This window comes from Microcebus murinus, chromosome 12 (assembly GCF_040939455.1).
Source record: "Microcebus murinus isolate Inina chromosome 12, M.murinus_Inina_mat1.0, whole genome shotgun sequence".
Classification (NCBI taxonomy): domain Eukaryota; kingdom Metazoa; phylum Chordata; class Mammalia; order Primates; family Cheirogaleidae; genus Microcebus; species Microcebus murinus.
In genome coordinates, this window is record NC_134115.1 from 85,726,552 (window position 1) to 85,732,187 (window position 5,636).

The window sequence follows — 5,636 nt, forward strand, 5'->3', positions numbered from 1 at the left end:
ACACATTTTGTTACTTGATGCCTGTCTTTCCCATGAAAGCACGATAGCACGCAAACTCCATAAGAGCATGGATCTCTTCCCAGGTCCACATCCATATCTGCCGCACCTACAGCAATGCTTGGCGCTTAGTAAGAGTTCAATAAACACTTGCCGAATGAATGCACATGCAACAACAGTTTTCATGACAGGGGGCTCTGGGCACTGTGTGCCTCCACTGCCTCTCACCTGGCTCTGCTTGCAGCATAGTGATCTCACCTGCCCTACCCCGACTCTCTCAGGTACTGTTTCTGCAACATGAACAAGCAAGGCCAGGATTCATGGGGACTCTAGGAAGCAGGGTACAAATCAGACGCTGAACACTCTGTTCACGCTCAGCCATGAAGAAAGGCAAAAGTCAAAAAAGCAAAGGTCATGGTGGCAAATGTGTACATTGGGCAAGACACCTTACACCTCATTAAAGTTGATTGAAAGAAAAAGAAACAAAGATGGACTCTCCTCCTCTGCAATGGCTGGATGGTGATCCCACAGCCCCCTGGGGATCTTATTTCCAAAGAGCTTCTTTCTACTCCAATTCTCCTGTAAGGAGGAAAGGAATAAAGGACTAGCAGAAGGAAAAAAGAGAGAGAGATTAAAGAGACTCCCCCACTCTCCAGATCCTCTTTTTTTGAAATCTTTAGTGAGGTCTTCAAGCAATCAGATGCCATGACTTTTATTTTTAAACAGCTCTCAACTCTGAAGAAATCACTGAAGTTGTGTCTAAGGTCAGTGGAACTATTTGCTCTAGGGAAATTTACTTAGCGGGGGAACGGTTCCATCTTCCTGAGTATCTTTTTTAAAAGCCTTGGTCATCAAAGTCATCCTGCAAAGCCCTCTGACTTCTAAGCGAAGGCAAGCAATGTTTCTGGTCTAACGTTTGATGGACAGGATGTTGGCTTTAGATTAAACACATGTGGCGGCGTGAATGCTCTTCACGTGCAGTTTGCTCACTTCATTGAAATCCAGGGTGTGCCCAGCGGGTTTATGCCTGGTTTATAACAGAGAGCACAAAGTCACCTTTTAAAAACCAGGCTAGATCTTTGAAGATGTCTTCACTTTTCTGACTGCCTGTGAAAAAATGCAATGTGCATGGCAATAGTCCACCTTAAGACATAGCTTTCAAGAATGTCATTGATTCTGAGATATTCTCTGGATTTAATGACAACATTTGGGGCAAAACACACAACCAGATTAAATATATGCATTGATTGTAAGATGTCTTCTGATTCCAGGGATGCTTAAATGTGAACAAGGGTTTATCCTTTATTACAAGAAGAAATCCAGTGACATTAGTCCCATTTTAGTCCCATTAGTCCCAGATGAGTAAGAAAAAGTTAAAAAGATTAAGTGATTCACCCAAAGCAACTCTAAAAACGGGTCCATTCCATTAACCAGCACACCACACTGCTCACCACAGTATCGTGAGTGTGGGTATAAAACTTTGCATTAATGGCTTTGATGAAAACTAGGGGAAGGTGAACTGTGTCAAAAGTGGGTCCAGTTGAAGCCACCCTTTTGACCAGGTAGGTGTGTCCTCCGCAGGAAATGGGGTAAAGAGGCCCATGCAGATTTCCTGAAAACCTTATTTTTCTAGAGAGAATTCCCTACAAACGTGGAAGGCATTTCTCTTTCTTTTTACCTATTATGCTTTTGGGTTAAGGGCACCTGCAAAGTAGGGGCTGGTCAGGACCAAGAGAGCATTTACACTGAAGGGGAGAAAAATGGGGGTTCAGTCTCCATTCATTCATTCCTTCATTCAGCAAATAGTGCTGCCCATTTGATACCAGGTTATCTGTAGGGTGTAAAGAAAATGGATCAATAAAGCAGTCCCTGCCCTGAGGGAACACAGAAGAAAAATAGATAGCCTCTCATTACCTATTAATGTGACAAATATTTATTAAGTACCAAGCACTGGAGAATTAGCAGAAAAGAAGTCAGAGGAGTTCTCGTCCTCATGGAGTTTACAAGCTAGTGGTACAGGACACAGATATTAAATACATACTTTATTAATTCATTAATTACCATTGTGTTTACTAGGAAGAAGTACAGAGTGGCAGGAGAGTCAGTTACAAGGGAGGGTGTTGGAGAATCAGCAGGAAAATGGAAGGGAACAGACCAGGAAGAAAATTACAGTGGGGAAGGATTCCAGAGGCAGCACCTGGGCCCAGTGGGTGTCAGCAGGGCTCAGGTTTGAGAGAGGTGGGACCTATCTGGAGGCTAGACAGGTGGACAGGAGGGGAGGAGAGGGGGGGAGCAAGACATGTCTCTGGGAAGTGAGAGGTGGCCTCATGAAAATGGGAGGGGCCTCTTAAGGTCATTTTTCTCTCTTGCTTTCTTGCTGATCCAGAATATTTATTGCATGTGCCATGCCGGAAGCATTATATTATCTTATTTACTGACGGTGGTACCACTACCCCCACCACACAGACGAGGAGGCCAACGTTCAGCGGGGTGAAGTGCCTCGCCCCGGGTCAGATCATGGAGCTCTTGTGTGGCTGAGTGGAGAGTCACACCCGGATCTGCCTCACTGCCTCGCCACGGTACTCTGTACTGCCTAGTCTTGGCTGTGGGAAGGGAGGCTCAACAAATTGCACCCCTCAGCCTAATCACCATCTCACGGATGAAAAAGAGAGGCTCGGAGGGAAAACCAACTACTTGGTTCTCATCACGAAGGCAGTAAGCATCAGAGGGGTGTCCCAGGAAGAGGGCTTCTCTTGGCCCAGGCATAGAGGCAGCCAGGTGGAGGGAACCCTGACCTGCTGGGATGTTCTGGAAGTCAGTGGGCATCTAGGGACTGTTTAGAGAGACAGGCTCCCCCTGCTGGCCCAGTACCACTCAGGCAGCGAGGCAGGTGGAAAGGGTACACCAGTGGGTCCTGACAAGGGCAGTGAGAACAAGGAAATCCCAAATAATTCATATAATATTTTTGTTTCTGAGACAGAGTCTCACTCTGTTGCCCAGGCTAGAGTGCCTTGGCATCATCATAGCTCACTGGAACCTCAAACTCCTGGGCTCAAATGATCCTCCTGCCTCAGCCTCCGAGTAGCTGGGACTACAGGCACGTGCCACCATGCTTGGCTAATTTTTTCTATTTTTTGTAGAGATGAGGGCCTCATTCTTGCTCAGACTGGTCTCGAACTCCTGAGCTCAAGCAGTCCTCCCAACTCGACCTCCCAGAGTGGTAGGATTACAGGCGTGACATATAATTTTTTCGTTCAAGGGAGACTCATGTGTGTTTTGTAAAGACTTTAACACAATCAAAAGGTTTTGCCAAACTGGGGATTGCAAGGTGGGCCAGAGCCAAGTCATGCTGCCTGACTTCCGGCAGAAAGGTCTCCTGGTGGAAACCTGCAGAAGGAGAGGCTGGGGTCAGATAAACTGGCTATCTCCACTCTCCACGGGGGTGCTCAGGAATCTGGAATAGATAAGAAGGGGAGATTCAGGCTGCATCTGTCCACAGAGGAAGAGAAGAGGAAATAATGGGAAGGAAATTAACTTTACAGCAGATTCACATATGCCAAGCACTTCACCTGCTATCTCAATTAACATGTGACATGGTGAGGAGGCTGGGAGATGTTTTAGCCATGTGCCATGGAAGAAAAGAAGGCAGAACACAGATGTTGGTAAGCATCAGCCATCACTGTCCCCCATTATGGCAAAACCCCTTCTTAGCTGTCAACCAAAGGGTAACCCCAGACTTCAATGAAATGCAAATTTGATAATTTCATAAATACTGCTGGGGAAGCTGGATAACTGTGGAACAAATTAAAATCAGACCCATGCACCACTCCCTAGACTCTACTTGAGTTTAAATGGGTTAAGTCATTTAAAACTGCTACAAAGATTATGGGAAAACAGAAACACATATGCACCCCAACTGTGGAGAAGTGACAGTTTTCTAACTAAAATTAGTAGGGACTATGACAATCAGCTAAACAACAACAAAAAAAAGCCAGGGAATGGAAAATATATAAACAGTAAGTTTAGTGACCCAATTAGGTGTGAGAATAAATATAAATCTATGAGGGCAATGCCCAGCACCCAATGGCCAGATGGCCAACAACTTTGAGACACTTGGCAGAACAAATACTTAGGAACATTTTAGGCTTTTTAGTCCTTAATGACATACAAATACTGTATCACAGCCAAGAAGACCCCAACTCTTACCAACAAATTTAGCAAAAATTAGTTAAAGTGATGAGGACCAAGGCTGGTGTGTAGGGAAACAGGAATTTGCTTACTGCTGCGAGCGTTGAGAATCAGCCCAACAACCCGGAGGAAACCTGGCCCAGAAGATGATGTGTTCCTGTGCCATAGGTCCACTGATCTCACTCTTGGGGACAGAACTCAAGGAAATAGCTCAAGAGGAATAGCAATTAGAGAGTGAGGCTGCCTGTTTGCCCAGGTCCCTGCAGTTATAGGCTGATTACCTAAAATCCTGTGCCTGAGATGTTTTGTAGCCATAAGAAGGCAAAGCAACAAGGGGGTTCATCCCAAGTCCCTGCCATTTACAAGCCGTGCGACTTTGGATAAGTCACTTAACCTCTCTGAGCCTCAGTTCCCTCCTGGATAAGATGGGAATACTAGATCGCTACCTCCTGGGGTTGCGTATTAAGGATGCCTGTAATAAAGTGTCTACACAGTGCCCTGCACAGAGTGTTTGAGAAACAGTAGCTGTTGTTATTGGAGGATGACCACTGGACAGATCCCGGAGAGAGAGTTCCTGCTTGCAAATGTGAAGTAACCTCAGGAAGTCTCAGACTTCCATCATAAAGAGGAGCTGGTATCTTGGACTCCTAGTTTATTTTTATTGCAAAGTCAGAAAAAGGAAAATAAACCTCTGCGACAACTACTAAGGAGTCCATCAAAAGGCAAAGGGAAGCTCTTCAAAGGTTATTAAATGTGTCTGAAGCTGAGAAGAAAATGCTGGGTGAGGCTCACACTCCCACCCCATGGTGTGAAGATGAGGGTGTCTCTAGAAATGCACATTTTTAAAGGCCTGCTCTCTGACTGGGGTTTTATAACCCCGAGTTGGAAGTTTTTATCTCCATTCTGAGGGAGAGAAAACCTGCCCCAGGTACTACGTTAAGTGACACGGTATGGCAGCTTCCAGGCCCCTGCTGGTAACCACTGCACCTTACTGCCTCCAGCTTCCACCGCCAGGCACGGGTCGGTTGAGTGGCAGGCGCCTTTAGAGCTGCAGGGGTGAGGGTCTCGGAAGAGGAGAGATGGGGGCAGTCCCCAGTGCAGGTGGGTCAAGGGTCTGGGACTTCCACCCTTTCCGCTCGGGGGCCCCTCGGGCGCGCCCCGCAGTGCAGTCCTCCTCCCGCCAGCAGGGGGCGCCGAGGAGACCGCGGGCGGAAGGCCGCGGTCCGCACAGCCGCCGCCACTTGCGAAGCCGGGACTTGAGTCGAGACCAGGTTTGCCGCTCGTCCGCTCATCCGCGGCGAGGCTTTGAGACGAGGACCCGGCGGGACTCAGGACCCCAAACCCCAACGAGAGCGCCGGCCCGCACTACCGCCGCCCCGGTCCGTGCCTGGCCGGAAGCGCGGGCGCCGAGGGGGCGGGGCCGCGAAGCGCTTCCGGGGGCGGGGGGCGCG